At 42.1% G+C, this 17,359-nt stretch overlaps 1 long non-coding RNA gene across 1 annotated transcript in view; it reads left to right on the forward strand.

Annotated features, from left to right (window-relative positions):
* Positions 1 to 14,425, forward strand: part of LOC141987256 (uncharacterized) — a 309,719-nt gene extending 295,294 nt beyond the window's left edge. The window contains exon 4 of the long non-coding RNA XR_012639480.1: positions 14,051 to 14,425. This is a non-coding gene — a long non-coding RNA (uncharacterized LOC141987256). The remainder of the gene's footprint in view (positions 1 to 14,050) is intronic.
* Positions 14,426 to 17,359: the final 2,934 nt, after the last annotated feature.

Consider the following 17,359-nt stretch of genomic DNA (forward strand, 5'->3'; position numbering starts at 1 on the left):
CGTAATTTTAGGCACTGATTAGATCATTTTACATGGTGGCTTTCAAAACTCCTTTGATTGTGGAAAGAAAAAAGCCCTTGCTAGTGTCCCTGCTGTAGACAACAAAATAGCTACAGAGGCCAATTCTGAGAGAAAACAGCATTTCCTTACTGTATATCATCAGCTTAACAAAGCCCACTTGAAAAGCAGCATTTGAAGATGACATGCTCAATTATCATTTAAGATGCCTAGTACAACACCAGAGTTTTCCATTAAGCCCTTCTTCCACAGTTAAAATTTATGATGCATTCATGCAACAGGACACAATTTTGTCTGCTCGTGAGCAGCAGGATTGGGTTTGTCAAACTGATTGGCCAGTTAAGTAGAAAACTGTTCTGTCATAAACAGAACAAAGCATAAAACACTCAAGATACTTTTTTTTAGGAGTTGAAGGAACAGAAGTTATCAAAAATTTATTTTCCTTCCCAAAAATGTGTCTACCCCAACCTGTGCATCTCTCAGAGGTTGTTGCTCTTTGTTCTAGCTTTTATTTGATAAGGAATGACACTATTCTGTAACACTCAGAAAAACAATCACTCCCTTTTCTCCCCAATAATTGCTTAATAATAATGCTGTTTGGTGACTCCTATAATACCAAGTAACAGGGCAGGATCAGGAAGGATTTAGCTCTTCAATCCTAGATATGCTTATGTTATATACTGTCAGAATTATTATTATTTATGGAGGCATTACCACAACACTAATTTAGCCATAAATTCCTTTATTAAAACCAAAGGCCAAATGGTATTTATACAATTGCTCTAAACATGTCTAAGAAGCCTAAATAATAAGCAATTTACTTCATCCAAACAGTAACAAAAAATTTATAAGCATTTGATCAAGATACTTACAAACGAGCTTAGACCCATATGGGTTGGATCCAGTATGGTCAGGCAGGTATTAGCAATGAACCCTTGAAAAGTTTACTTTTTATACCCCTTTAACAAACAAGTGATGTCATTGCCAATGACTGACTTCAGCTAAAAGCCAATTTGAGACAATTCACCCTTCTTTCCAATCTTATTTCAGATAAGATTTACAATCTCCTTTCTCCCCAAGGCCTTTCCTGCTTATCTCTTCTCCTCTTCTTGCTGACTAACAGTTTTTTCTTTGCATTTGAGTTCACATAAGCCCTAATTTTTTGAGGTAACACTGGTATGTGGCGTGGGAAGGGCCATGTTGGCTCATCTTCAGACATATTCTTTGTCTTATTTAAAACCACCTGCAGTCACCCCTATCAGTCAGAAGCCTTCTTTTTAGAACATAAGAACAGCCATTCTGGATCAAACCAAAGGTCCATCTAGCCCAGTATCCTGTCTTCCAACAGTGGCCAATGCCAGGTGCCCCAGAGGGAATGAACAGAACAGGTAATCATCAAGTGATCCATCCCCTGTCGCCCATTCCCAGCTTCTGGCAAACAGAGGCCAGGGACACCATCCCTGCCCATCTTGGCTAATAGCAATTGATGGATCTATCCTCTATGAACTTCCCCTTATTTCATTAGATATTCTTTGAACCAGACATCCTCCGTACTTCATTCCTTCTGGCCTTATAACTCATTATTTTCAAGGCCTTTCCTTCCACTTGCTAGTCAGAGCCTTTCTTTACAACGCGCGTGTACACACCCACATATGATTTCCTTAACCAAATTGAAGCTAATCCTAATTCTTTAATTTCATATTGATCCTACAAGCACCCATATAAAGCCAGATCCAAAGTCCATTGAAATCAATACAATGAGTCATATTGACTTTAGAGAGCTTTGGATCGGGCCCATACTGAATGTATATCAAAGTTCAATAGAGTAAGTAAAGGATGACCTTCCAGTGGAATTACTAAAAATGTAAAACTGGCTTGTTAGAAGAATTTTGCTTGTCTCCTGTTTAGAAATTGATCTAATCAATTTTTTCATCTGAGAGCTTTTTGTAAAGCCCATCACTGTAGTATCTAGGACATTGCAGGAAATTGCCATATCTGTAATAGCACAATCTGTAGGAGATCTTATTGAATTAAATGTAAATAGCTTATAGTGGGATGTATGTATCTTCTCTAAGGGGGTGAGGTGGCCATTGTAAAGCCTAGGAAGTGTTAGGAGCTTCAAAGGACTATTTTAAATGACATGTCAGATAAGAAGGTATTTCTGGGATAAAGAAACTTAAATGGATTTCCTAAGAAACACCTGGGGAAAGGGGAATGCAAATTCCCACCTCCGGACCCAACTATTTGAAGCTACATGCTGAGAAAAGAACCATTGTATGACTGAGTACCTTTACCTTTGAAGATCAAAGACCCAAGCTGTATAAAAAAAATGTTAATCTATGCATATGTGCCGTGCTGGTGCTAGCACACTGGGGGCCCTAAGCAGGAATCTTTTGGGTTCCCCCAGCATGTACTAATAATTAATAGGGGGCCCCCTTGAGCTGCTTGGAGCCCTTAGCGATTGCTTAGTCTGCTTATGCCTAGTGCCAGCTCTGCATATGTGTTCTTGTTCTGAACAAAAAGCTGTTTTTGTAACCACAGAAAAATCTGTGTGAGGTTTGAAGGACTGATGCCTTCCACAGCCCTTTTGCAGTTGGGCATGATCTCTGGTAAGCTTATTAGCGTGTGAAGAGGTTCTTCTGTTTTTTAATATGTTTTCCCTGGAAGGTTTTTTCCTTAAGAGTAAATGTGCTTGCTTAAAAAGGGCTATGTGGTAACTTAACTGTGAGCAAATATGCTGTTTATTGCATTTGGAGAGAAAGCAAAGTGTAGATGCTGGCTGTTTGGGCCATCTGACTTACTAGGGAGCTCACAGTGTGGGCAGAAAACTGTGAAGCCTGGAAATACCCAGTCAGGGGCCCAAGAGAGGTGATGGCTGAGGAGCCGGGAGGCCTGGAGTGGGTGCCTTTGCTGGCCCATGATGGGAAAATACAGTTCCAATTTACCTGAACTGTGACAGGTGCAATCCCACTGAGTTCAACCAATATTCAGTTCAATTTATTTGCTTGTTAATTTTTTTTATCAGATAACTTTCCTAGGCTTTAGACTCCTGCCACAGTTTAAAACACAAAATTGCTACAAAATTTTAAATCTGCACTACAAAAATCCACTTTTATCCACTTTTTCAATTATCTGACTTCACCTTAAGAACAATAATATGAAAACACCAGATCCAGAGACTCTAGGTAGGCTATCTTAGGTCTAGCAAAGTTGCCACATATTTCCCAAACACCCATAAATAATTATGGCTTTCTAGCATTGACTTGCTTGAATTAAACTCAATGGAGGTACACTGGAATAAGTGAGGGAAGGACTTGGCCCTAAGATATTTTATTTATGCTTGGATAACTCAAAAGCTCACTAACTGTTAATGACTGATTTCATTTTTTTAAGTACTGCTGATTACATTTAAAACAACCGTAAAGAGCAAACACACTATACAAATAGAATGGCCAATATGGAATTTATTCAGACAACACAGGGAGTTCTTCGTGCAAGTAATGAATGAGTGGAGAGTCAGCTGCTTTTTCTTCATATTACTACAGAAACAAGTGGGGACAAATTCTCCCAATTTGAGAATGTGCTTTCCTAACTGGGAGGAAGGATGGTCCTGGGGTTTAAAGCACAGGATAAAGCTTCAGGCAATCTAGGTTCACTTCCTGTAGACTTCGTTTGTGAATTTAGGAAAACCACTGAATCGCTGTGCCTCAGGTCTCCATCTTCAAAGCAAAGATTATACATGTGACGATAAATACCTAAAAGCACTTGGATACTATGGTCATGGGGCCCATATAAGTACGTAAGCAAAAGGGAGCTATTTTTGTGACTCACAGATATCCCCAAAGACATAAAAGCATACCTGGAGCCTAATCCAGCTCTCTTTGACATCGGTGGGAGTTTTTCCATTGATGTAACTGGATGACATCTTTGATCAAACTGCCTGTGACTTTTTGCTGCATACCCTTTGGTAGGTGTGGCCATGAATAATAGTTTAAAAAGTTTAAAGTCTAAAAAAAAATTAAGTGCATAATGGCAAAGAATTGCCAGCATGGATCTTCTGTAAAGCACTAGTAGTGACCAGAGTGAGCACCCCTGCCCTGGTGCTATGCTGACATATAGAATATATGACAAATATCATATTTGCACAAAAATGAAATGAAATTTAATAAATAAGTTATTTAATTAACCTGGCCCTTGGTTTCTGAAGTTGAAAGTTTAGTGTGGTGTGAAGTCCTTGGTTTGTATTTTAATTAGGTTAAATATGATCAGATCAGAAGGATTTTTCAGCTAAGGGTTAAGGAACACTAGCAAATCCTCATGTGGTAATATGCAGTTTAGGCTGCATGTTTCACACTTTTATGAGCACCTCATTCACTAGCAATAATAATGACACTCTTATCAGTGGGAAACGTGCAGTTTCCAACTTCTCTAGTGTTTATAAGAAACACTGAGAAAATGGGAGAGCTCATGGTCATTGGCCACTGCAGTTTTCTACCTCCTAAGGGCCAGGTTTGGTAAAGTGTGCTCACCCATGATGTAAAATGAAAATCCTTAAATGAGGGTGTTTTGCCTGAAACAGCACAGAAATATACTTTGCATTTTAAGAGAAACCAGGCCTTGATGGAGATTTTATAAGAAATAAACATACCCCAGCAAATAGCTGCTTTTTTAGTGTAAATGGGTGAAGCCTGGAATATCAATAGGGAGGAGAACTCTGCTGTTCCACTGAATGGGATTTCAGTGTGGCTATCCTGTAAAGTCTCAGCAGCTAATTAGGGAGCCTAGGTCCTGAGTTCTAGGGGCCTATAGGGCCTAGGGTCCCTCAATATTCTGGAAAGTGGGCCCAGCCTCACCGATGTTTGAGCCAGTGGAGGAAGCAGAATTTTGTTTAGGAGGGAGAACATGTTACCTGCCTGGAAGCCCGAAATTTGAGTGGCATTGTGACCTGGTTCACAGGGTCTCCAGACAGGGGGCGCGTTCAGGCCAAATTTGAGTGGCATTGTGACCTGGTTTACAGGGTCTCCAGACGGGGGGGCATTTGGGGCAAATTTGAGTGGCAATTGGGACCTGGTGGTTGAGGTCACAATGCCACTCAAACCTGGCCTTGCACCACTCTCTCTGGTGACTCCGCGCACGAAGGCACAATGCCATTCAAATGTGGCCTCGCCACCCCTCTGTCATGCCATGCCTACCTGGGGAGCTTCACTCCTCAGACCTCCAAGTAGAAGGGGGTCTTCTCCTTGTCCCTCACTGGGGGCTTTACCCCCTAGAACACACCAAACCCATCACCTGTGAGTTGCAGATCATTTATGACCATGAGTGATGACAAGAACAACAACCCTATTACTTCAATTCCAGGTGTCACAACCTGGCCCTGTCCCCGTCGCTGGGTGGACACCAGTCTGTTTTGAGTGGACTGGATCCCACCTGCTTCTAAGCATCCTGGATCTGCCTAGTGATTGGTCACTGTTCCTAGCTCTAGATTGCTCAGGCACATTCCCTGGGGAAGACCACATGTTGGATACCCTTCCTGGGCAGCAGGACCTGTCTGTTCTGGCCTAGCATTGCTTCTTGTCCCTGTTGCAGTCCAGCTCTTGCATCATCCAGGGCCGGCTTCAGGCACCAGCCTTCCAAGCAGGTGCTTGGGGCGGCACTGTGAAAGGGGCGGCAGTCCGTGTGCCATCAGGGCGGCACTCGTCTTTCCACGGCAGCGGCAAATCGGCGGCAGCTTTACTCTGCAGGCTACGCTGCGGCGGCAGTTCGGCGGCAGATTTACTCTTCTGGCTGCCACGGCGGCAATTCAGCGGCAGCTTCTGTCTTCAGACGTCCTGCTTGGGGTGGCAAAAATGGTAGAGCCGGCCCTGGCATCACCTCTGCAAAATCTGCATAAACATCTTTATTCCCGTAGTTACCTTGCAGCTAGACTTGCACTGCTCCTTTTCCCCACAAGCTGAGGAGATCTGGGACTTCCCTGGTGGTCCAGGCAGCAGCAGGAGCTTTATCATACGTGTCTGCTTGCAAAGGTGGGCTAGCAGGAAAAGAGGCATTTACAAAACATGCCAGGGATTTTACAGTCAGGAGGCAGGGAAGGGCATGTTTGTGATCACTCTGACCCTTGGGCAGTGGAATTCAAAGTTGAGAGAGACAGGGGCATTGTGGGACTGTTGCTGGTACAGGTAATACAGAATTCACCCAGGGATTTTGCTGGAAGAAGTATAATGGCTGATGACTTGATTGGTGTTGTTCCGGGTGTTGATTTTAGATTAACAACAGAAAGGCTGGGTTTCACCAGCAGGAATTAAAGTTGGCCGTGGATCCATGCAGACCAGTGGCAACAAAAGGCACCTTCTGCAAACAAAACATTGTAGTGTAGATCAGACCCAATATTTTCCATCAAATCGTGTATCTGGCACTAAGATCCCCCTCCAAACAAAATGACTGTGCTATAGTATAGAGAGACAGGGTGGGTGAGGTAATATCTTTTATTTGACCCACTTCTTGGAGAGAGACAAGCTTTTGAGCTGCACAGAGCTCTTCCTCAAGTCACTATGGTATGTTTATTATCCCAGTTTACTCATCATTACAGAACCGAATTCCCATTCGGTGCAATAATAAGCTAGTGAATCATGAATGGTACTGTTGCTGTGTTAGAATGGGTATACAAAGTAGTTCACAAATGTGTGATTTCCACTTAATACTACTCGGTGGCCCGTGTAAGTAGTCATTTCTAGTTTTCAATTTAAGACCCTGTGTCTTGAGAATCAAGCCTTCGTTGGGGGTGGGGGCAAACTGTCATGATGAAAGACTTTTTTTTGTTTAGGTAGACCAGTAGGCCCACTCGACAAGCTTACATGCATTTCTACTCTTGGGCTTCAGAACAACGTCAATAATAGCTGCACAACTTAACCGAACAGCCTGGCCGAACACTGAGCGTCGCATCCAAAAACGCCTTGAACAATATTAATGTATAGCTAAGATAGGGAAAGTGACAATGTCCCATCACGGCACAAATCTTTGAGCTCCTGGTTAAGGGACTGAAACGCAAGCAAATCCTGGGCTCCTTTTGTGACTGAAATATGGCCTTACTGTAGGACCTTGAGAAAGTTATTTGATGTTGTGTTAAAGTCTGAGTCCTGACAGAATTGTGGTTAAAAGCAGGACTTCTTCACTGAAAACTAGATGCTTCATTCCCCTCCACTCCCTGGCAAAAGAAGAAAAGCAATTTTGTAGCATGCTGAATAATAAATAAAAGTAGCCCTGCTAATCAGGGTGTGCTGTTTATTCTTCTGTGACAATGACATGCTGTTGATACATCATCTTTTCCTTGTCCCTAATGAGGGATATTTCAGACTTGCAAATATAAAGCCTTATTGGCATCCTGGAAGATAAATGGAATCCACTGGCAAGAAGAATTCAATGAGCGTATTTAAAATAATATGCCTGCACATTTCAATAGAAATGTAAATATAATAAAAAAGAAAATATTACTAAGCTAGATATTCAGAAAAATAATACCACAGTCACAGGAAGGTTCTGGAAACGATGCATTTTCTGAATTGTCTTGAGTGGGCAAACATTGGCAGGAATTAGATTGGATTTACATTATTTTACCTTCTTGGATCTTTTATTTTTCATCACATTTATGAACATGTGCTTAATTCAGGCTGTCTCCCTTTGGCATCAGATCAAATATGAATTAAGTTCTGTAGACCTTTTGTTCTGCAATAGATGTAAGTGACAGCTCATGAAATTCTATTCTTTTTTCTTTGTCATGAAAGTGCCAAGATAAATTACTCTTTGAAAATAGCAAAAGAACAAAAAGATTAAGTAATGTGAATTTCAGATGAGAGCTATTATCTCTAACTGAAATATTCTCTTTCTATCACAACTGCTTTATTAAAATGAAATGCCCTATTTGAGCAGATTTTTCTGCTAAATGGTGATTAAAAGTGACTATATTTGATGATAGATTACAGAAAATTATAGTATGTATGTTCTGCCAGAATTACATTGTATAATTGTTTGTGTGCTGAGGGGTGGATTAGGCTAAGAATGCACATGATAAACATACCTTCCACCTATTGTGCCATCTATTTTAGGAGCATTTTCTAAGGAATCTTTTATGTGTATGTGGTGTAAAAATCAATTTAATACCTCTGCTGAGTCTGAAGTCAACATAAAGGCCACTGGAACTAAATTAATCACTAACAGCACTGCCTGATATTAATTCTTGTGACAGTCAGCCAGATCATCAGTAAATTGCTCTTATACAAATGTAGTCACTGGATTTGATCTACTCACTTAAGAAATGTGGTTTCTTTCATTTTGTTAACATCCTAGAGAGTACTCTGAGCACTTTCCAGAGTTCTGTTTCAGAACATGATGGGGTGTGATTCTTTTCCCATTTACACCAGTCTAACTACACTGGAGTCAATGGGACTACTCACATGAGTAAAGTTATTTATGTGCCTAAGCATTTGCATACGGAGTCTGTAATTAGTTATTGCTGCTATGTATTGCCCCAAATTGCCTGAGTTGGAGCTAATCTAACTGCAGTGCAACAACGTTCAGGGTGGTTCAATATGGCAAGAAAAGAGGAGTGAAACTCAAAGGCTCTCTTGACAGTACTTCACACCTCAGACTGCCCTAATCTGGAAATGAGCAGAATGATACGCTGGCAATATTACTGCCCAGTTTCTGAGCCCCCTTTGGAACTCCAGTGTTCTTCCTTATTCTCCCTACAATACTTCAGACACTCCGACCCAAATACAGAGCTGGCAGAAGGGGGAGCAACTGCACTGACTTAAGTGAAGCTACACATCATCCTTACAGCTGCTCTGAATTTGGCCCTCTGTGTCCAAATCACTTCCCTTAGCCAGCCAAACTGGTGGGCTGAGGAAGGTGAACAGTCATATGTTGTCGTTGTTCCTATGGAAACCATTTCCCTCATAGCCATGTGCATAACACGTCTCACTTTCCTCTCATGCATTCAGACGAGAACAATACACGTTACAGCGTGAGCCTGCTCTTGTAAAATTACTACATTACAACCTTGCCTATGGCTTAGTGGTTTGCTTCTCTTCTGAAGCAGTCTGTCTGGGTGCTTTGTGCTGCGTCTGTGAGTTACAAAGAGCTACGTCTAAAGGGAGTGTGTATCTCTTTCTCCCAGGCTCTTTGTGCCCTATCTAGAGATATAGTGATCCCACTCAAAAATAAGAACAGCCTGTACCCTTCTCTGTGCTATCTCTTTCACATGAGACGCTTTCATACCCTTTTCAAAAAATCTAACTCTGGCCACTAACCCTTCTCCTTAACACTCGCTGCCCTTCAAAGGGGAAAATCTATCATTTTCTGCATTCTGCAATTGTTACTAATTTTCCTGGTCATGTTGAACCACTAGAAAATTGGTAGATGCCTTACATTTTCTCCATGTTTGTTTTGGCTGATCCACCTCCGCAGCATCTCTCTCCTCCAGAGTATAGCTGCTCTGGTTATACTAATTCTTTGTTTCAGACCCATTGAGGGTTACGCACTAACTCCCATTGCCCATTAGAGCACACAATTTGGGATATATTATTTTTAAAATATCTTTCAGTATCTGACACATCCTGCCCTCTAAACTGTGGTGTAGGGGTGCTTAAACATTTTGTCTACATTCGCAAAAAGAAAAGGAGTACTTGTGGCACCTTAGAGACTAACCAAGTTAACCAATAGCTTATCTAAATACCAGCAGGAGAGTTGGGTGGGGGGAGAGAAAACCTTTTGTAGTGGTAAACACCCATTTTTTCATGCTTTGTGGGTATAAAAAGATCTTCTATACTTTCCACAGTATGCATCCGATGAAGTGAGCTGTAGCTCACGAAAGCTTATGCTCAAATAAATTGGTTAGTCTCTAAGGTACCACAAGTACTCCTTTTCTTTTTGCGAATACAGACTAACACGGCTGTTACTCTGAAATTTGTCTACATTGTTTGTGCTGGGTAGAGCTGGTTGAATCATTAATTGCACAGTTAGGCCTTTTCTTCTGATCAGGAGTCATGCATATACCAGTCTGTGTTTGTCTGGAATGTATTTGTTTTTTGGAAGCATTTACCAAATAGTTTGAATGAACAATATTCAGAGTATGGGTTATTTGTGAGCTGCTCGCTTCATGTGTTCACTCTTTGTTACTTGTGGTATGTGATTCACTACATGGTATCATTTCTGTTCCTTGACTGGATGACTGTAACTCTAACTGAGTGCATAGAAATAGTGAATAACTAATAAAGCACTTCTGGTATAAATTTTGGGATGAATAATGGTGTGTGCTAACTAAAATTGGCTGAAAAAACTGGAAGACTTTTGCATGAAAATGTTTGAGAAAAGTTTGCCCGTCTTTCTTGCTGAAAAATTTAGAAATTTTTCAGTCAGCTCTTCCGTTAACAATTGTGAAACACTGAGGAGTCAAACATCTTTACAAATACCTGACAGCTGGCCAAATACTTGCAAATTATAAATAATATGATCTGTCAAAAAATAGCAAACTAATTATTGCTTCTATTCCCTAAGATATTTGCAAACCAGCTTTAAAACCTATTTGTCTAGCTCTAGTACTGGGTACTACTTATTTTATTTTGATTGTAAGCTTTTAGGGACAGGGACTGTCCCCATGTATAGCGCTTAGCACACTGGGGCACTGATTCCACTGTGGATCCTTTCGGATGAAAGGCTGTATATTAATGTAAAATCACTGTCTTCTAAGGTCAATTGCATTCAAGACAATTGGCTCCCCTACAATCCTAACCTTCATAACAAGCTTCCCTGACCTATTATTTAGTATTGTGATGTTCTTTAATAAAAAGTTATTTCCAAACCAATAATGAATATTAAGGCAAGTTAGAAGCTGGCAGAGGTGTCAATCCTTTGTAGTGCATGTGGAGTGAGCCAAAGCACGTTTTAGTAAGAAATTTTGTTTTTTATTTATGTTTTTGTGGTTTCAGGGCCAGCCTTGTGACATGGGCGACCGTCCAGGGTGCTGTGGTCGGGGGGCACTGTAGTCAAGAGGCCGCAGAAGGGCTGTGCTCATACAGGAGGTGGGGGAGGGGATAAAGGGGGCCGCGGGGTGGGATTCAGGCACTCACACACATCCCCTCTCTGCCCTCCTGGCAGCATTACACCTGCAGCGCCGTTGCTGCTCCACCTACTGCTGATCTGACTGCTGAGCGGCCGCCCGCTGCTCGGGGAACAGTACTTAAAGGGCACCAAAGAAAGTTTGCCCAGGATGCCATTTTCCCTAGGCCGGCCCTGTGCAGTTTTAACGTTTCTTGTAACCATATCTGTGAAGAAACCTCCCAAGTTGGAGAACGTTGACGAATAGCGTATTTGCCTTTATTTATTTTGAATCTGTTTTCTCTGTTACATGCGTTCACTTTGCATTTGTATTGTAACTTTTAAGTAAATCTTGTGTTCATTAAGATATAAGCAGCTGGGGTACTCTGGCATTCTCTCTAGTTTCGTCAGCAGAAGTGGTATTATCTAAAGTAAACTGTCTCATGAAGGAAGAGGATATAGTGAGTGTTTTCACAAGTCCTCCTGAGTTTCATGTTAACCTAGCCTATAGTAGGAAGGGATGAGGGAAAGGGGGAGAGGGCTGGCAGTGGCTGCATTTGCTAGAACAGTGAGTATCCAGTGAGATCCCACTGCAGTTAAGACATGTAGATGAGATATGGAGAAGTTGAAGGTGAGAGGGTGTTTGTGCCAACAGTAAAATACTGCTTGGCATCCTCTGAGTTGAGACAATAGATTATAGGGGTGAGTGCCTCTCTCACATGCTTTCTGTACTCTGTTTAGATACATGGTGACCCCGCATAAAAATAAGGACACATTGTACTCTATCTGTGCTATCTTTTTCACATGGCAAACGTTCATGTTCTCCTCAGAAGACCCAGTTCTAGTCACTAATCATAGACTCTTTCATAACATTCGACCCTTGGTTCATATGTATACTGTAAGATTCCATTTACACAGCTGTCCTCTAAAATTAATAATAGTTATTACTTGTCTAGCTCCTTTCACTAAAGCAACTCAGTGTGCTTTTCTGAGATTAATTAGCTATCAGCATGCCTGTGAGGAACGTAAAGCGGTATTCCCAGATTGAGAAACTGAGGCACAGAGTTTAAGTAACTTTTCCAAAATTACACCAGAACTCTTGGCTTCTAGTCACATCCTGAAACAACTGTTCCTTGTTAAGATCCATTATGCCACTGATAAAGGACACATTATGGTCCTTGGTGCTTCCTGTCTGGAACCAGATCATCCTCCTTGGAGAAGTGATCATGGTTCTATTTAACACCACTAGTTCGTTCTAATTCATCTGTCCTAATCTAGAGGTTGGGTATCCAATGTCATGTGAGATGCAGGATCAGATAATGATTTGTTTAATCTACATTCAACCAGGGCAGTATAATGTTAATCTAGCCACATCTGGACATAAAGGCCACCATGGCTCAGACTGTCTTCCTGCCAGCACCACTGTTGCCCACAAGAGTTGGCTGATTGAAGGCTTGCCACAGCTCCTCCTTTTGACAGACTGAGGCTTCCTTTCCTTCCCAGACTACTGCTCACTGTCTTCACTCAGACTGGAGCCTTTACAGGAGGAAGGAAGATTCAGACTCTATCCTACCAACCAGAGAGGGACGTCACATGAGAAAAATTCTGGTGTGGGGGGAGGTGAGGGAATTTGGGTCAGCATCCCCACTTCTGGGACTACAGCTGCTCATGTGGGGGTGGGAGGTTAGCAGGCAAGTTCCATCGCAGAGGGAGACAGGGAGGTGGTGTGCTGGTCCTATTCTGGGTATTCGGGGGGAGGTGTGTGTCTCACTGACAGCTGGACTGGGGCAGGGATCGGGGCCTAGTTCACGCCATGCTCAGCTCTGGCCCAGGCCACTCCTTCCTGTCTGGCCAGTAGGGTAAGGGGCTGGTGCTGACAGCATGGTGATTAGGAACCCCAGCTTGGCCAGCCCCACAGGCCTGGGGCTGACACTTCAGTGCCGGCTGGTGATGAGGTATGAAAAGTTGAGGGGCAGGCACAAAACCTGGGGGGAGACAACTGCCCCAACTATCTCCGCTGCCCCAAATGACACCCCCAACCTCCAAGGGAGTGGGGATCCCTATTGCTACCTCCCCAGCAGAGAGTGGAATGGTGCTGGTTGCCAGAGTTGGCAATGACAGGAGCTACTGCAGGGCCCCTCCTGCCTAGCAGTGGTGAGATTATTCCTCCAGAGCCACAGCAATGACAGGCTGGCCACTCAGAGTAGCAAAAAGGGGCCCTGCTAGAAGAGGGGACCTGTTCCGCTCTGGTGGTGGGTACAGGGCCAGGCAGCTTCCTCCTGGCTGGTATGGCTCCTGCTCTTCCTTCTGCTGGAGGCTCTTATCTCTGGATCAGCTACACTCTGTTCACATTTTCAAGCTTTTCCTTGCAACGAAGAGGGCTAGAAATTAACTTTAAAAATAATATAGCTTAAGTTCTTCCATCATCATGGACCTCCAGGAACTGCGTCCCCAGGACATGTCTATGCCCTAAGCTGGATGTGCATTCAACCAGAGTTGTGAATCTGGTTTACACAGATAAGGGGGTTTTCATTTTATTTGAATGTTAGCTGGTCCCCACATGATCCTAATTATTACCATTAGCATCAAACTGATCTGAAAGACTGGGAATCCTTCATGCCATGTTAACTGAGTTGTGATATCTTACTTGAACACAGAGATTCTTAAAAAACAAATCTCACTGAGTACAAAACCCACCGCAACCTGGAAGAAACAGACCAGAGCTGCAAAATCAGGATCCCATTCTAAACTACTGCTGTTATGTGGTGATTATTGCACAGAAAAATGGAAACATGTCACAGCAAATGATTCCACGAACTCTTTGCTTAACATACGTACTCTGTGTTACCACTCAAAAGCAGGGCCTCCACCCTCAACTACTCTGATCTTCTTTTTTTTAAAATGATCCTCCTTTTAAAAAATGATTTTTTTTGTTTTCTTTTAGCTGTCAAGAATCATCAGATAAAAAGACTAGTGGCACCTCACCCTCAAGCGAAGGAGGAATAGTACCTGCCTCAACAGGAGACAAGTAGATTGTAGAGCATGCTCTCTTGATTTGACGTAGAAGCTCTCAGATCTCTCAGTTCAGGTCAACGCTTTGCAGCTGCCACTGCTGTAACAAAGAGAAAGGAAAAGTGTGCAAAGATGATTATATGTCAGCAGTCCACCTGAATGAACCCTCTCACGGTTTCTGTACCTTTCTTTCTCCTGACCCAGTCATTTCCCCAGCACATGCTCAGCTCCCATTGAATGCATTTATTGTGGGAGAGAAAAATGAGCTCTCAAACCACTGTCGTTGACTTCTTAGTAAAAAAGATTCATGAGACATCTGTATTGTAGTGCTGAATTCTTTCATTCTTCTATTGAGCAAAATCAAATGGCAATTGAGCTAAATAAGGTAATGGCTTATCTCTCATCCATTACTGTGCTGCTGTCCTGGCACATAGCACCCAACACATAGGAAAGTATTGGGGTCAATATATTTTAAGATTCTGGAGATTTCCATGTAGCTTAGCCACCAGAAATTACATTTAGGGCCTTCTATAGAGGTTGTCCCCTTGTAACAAAGAACAGAATCTGGCCTTGTGTGTTTGGTCTTCCTTAGTTACTCCTTTTATTCCTTTCTGCCAGGCTACCTTTGAAATATATGGCTGGCCAAGAAGAACTACTGCAGTAACTGTTTAGCTCTTTTTGGTTTGGAATGCACCCCATTAGCACTAAGGAGATATCAGCTGATATATTTAAGGTGAGGGTCAAGTCTTTTGTTTTGGATTTTGTCAGCCTTTTGGCTGAACTGTTCTGTTTGAGTTTACTCATTAATAACACTGTGTGTTGGGCATAAGGAGAGACTTTTAAAGGTAAACTACTGTGATTAGTCATCATACAGCAGATAGTTAAGTCAATATTTACTGAATAAAAGCTAATATTAATGCAGCAATGAGGACAGTATTAAGCTTGCAAAAGTCAAGGAATTCAAAGTCAAGGTTCTACAACATAGAAAAACTGTAAACCACACAGAAAAATAGATTAGAGTGCACAAGAAAAGAACAAATAATAACCCTGGGAACCACAAGTAATTGACAAGTCTGTCACTCCCTACTAATCCTCTCTTGTCTCTTTTGCCTGACCCCCTCTCTCTGCTCCTCCAAGGATGCCAGCCTTGGCCAGCCTTTTGTCTGGTTCTCCTACAAGTGTCCCCATGCCTTCTTTCATGCTGATCCTTGCCCATGGAATGCTCTCCATGAACTGGTCTGCAAGACTGCTACCGTTTCTGCCTCTATATCCCTCCCTCCTAAACCCACTTGTGCCAAGAAATCAAAGCAATGGGAGGCAAACACAAACCAACCCCCCAATATTTCTATGTGAGTTTTTCATGGTTCAGAACTATCAAGTTGTTCAAATCATTCATATGTTCTTATAACTGTTGCTTCACATCCTACCATCTGTTATACTCACTCATTACATCTTGTCTGGAAATAGATTTGTAAGCTTCTTGGGGCAGGGACCACCTCTTTCTTTGTATTGCATCGAGCATAATGGGGTCCCAACTCTTCCCGCCCCCCGCCTCTCATGATCACAAGTCCCTTAGGGAGAGAGATTTGTTTCTAGTCTCCCAGTCACCATAGCATGTAGGTATCATCATATGCATTTTAAATGGGACACATTTTAGCCTTAAATTAAATGCCAAAAGTAAGGGTCAAATTCAAACAAATTCAAGAGCCCGATTCTGCCACTGGGCATGTACAACGAAACAGGAAAACAAAAGAATATAAACTATTGCAAAGCCAAATGTCTTACCAGCGCTTATTTTAGGGTTTTATACTGCTGTTCCTCATCGCAGCATCTGAATGCCTTTCATGTAAAATTGACAGCAACAGTGAAGTTACTGGTGGTCTAAGTTTCACTTTGGGAGTATTGCTCCATGATAAAGAACAGTGGTTTTCAACAGTGGATCACATTTTAATAAAGAGATTGTCTTATCGATATCTCCTCTCCCATTCTCAGTCGAATGCACCACATCTCCTCCCATTCACAACTGCACGGACCACCTCACTTTTATTCACCATTACAGAGATCCTGCAGCAACTACAACAATTGCGTACATGAAAAATATACTATTAGGAAAGTATGCATTTTCAGCTTTTCTAATGCAGTTTGGCAATTGGAAGCAAACAGGAGAACTGACACCATGTGACTAGCTCGCTCTCCCTGGACCACCAGCAAGTGCTGTATCGACCATTGGTTTGGGAACCTGTGATTATAGAAGATTTCTGCATTGGTATTACCATTGGTGGTTTTTGTAATGAGAGTTGGTGGCATTTATAATGCCATGTAGGATGGTACAGCAATTATGAATTTTCCAGGCAGATTGCTGTGTGGTCGGCATCAGGTCACTGCACAGATACTTAGACTGCCTAGAGCTGAATTGCTTGGGTAATTTCCCCACTTGTAAAGAAGCAGTAGAAGGGATGAATCTTTTTTTGTTTGAGTCTTTAATGAGTATAAAGCTTGACCTTAACTGAAGGAGGGGTGTTATTTACAACCTCAGAGCATGGAAGGACAAGGAGCAATGGCCTGAAACTAAGAATGGAAAAGTTTAAGTAAGACCATAAAAAAAGGTTCTTAACTCTAACCGCAATAGCATCCCAGGGAAGATGACTGGGACAGCATCACTGCAGATCTTCATAAACAATTTAGATAAGGCACTAGTGAGAATGATCTGTGGTAGGAGCTGTCCTGTAATACACAGGAGTCACACTAAACAACCCAAGTGCTTTTTTTTCTGGTGCTTCTTCCTATGATGTTGTACAGCACATTTCAAATATAGTGTAGCGCGTTATTTGCAAGACAAAATGGCAATTAAAATAGAAAAAAATACACAGCAAAGGCGTATGAATAGGGCCAGATTTTTGAAACTGCTCAGCAGCCAGCCGCTCTAATTGAGAATGATGCCCCAGTTATGGGTGCTAGGTACTTTTGAAAATCTGGCACTTACTTAAGGGCGTAAATGGGAGCAGTTGGGTGCTGAACTCTTGAAATTCTGGCCCATATAATTTAGTCCTTCACATGTGTTCTAGCAAAATGTTAGGTGTTTGATTTAACAGCATACCAGAGAAGATTATAAATAAAGGGGGGGGGGAAGGGAACTGAGAGAGAGAGATTAAATGATTTCTTCAAAATGACATGAGCAGTCAGTACCAAAGCCAGAATTAGAGCTCATTGGTTCCTGGACTGCAGCCTTGTGCTCACTCCT

The sequence above is a fragment of the Natator depressus genome, chromosome 5, assembly GCF_965152275.1.
Source record: "Natator depressus isolate rNatDep1 chromosome 5, rNatDep2.hap1, whole genome shotgun sequence".
NCBI lineage: Eukaryota > Metazoa > Chordata > Testudines > Cheloniidae > Natator > Natator depressus.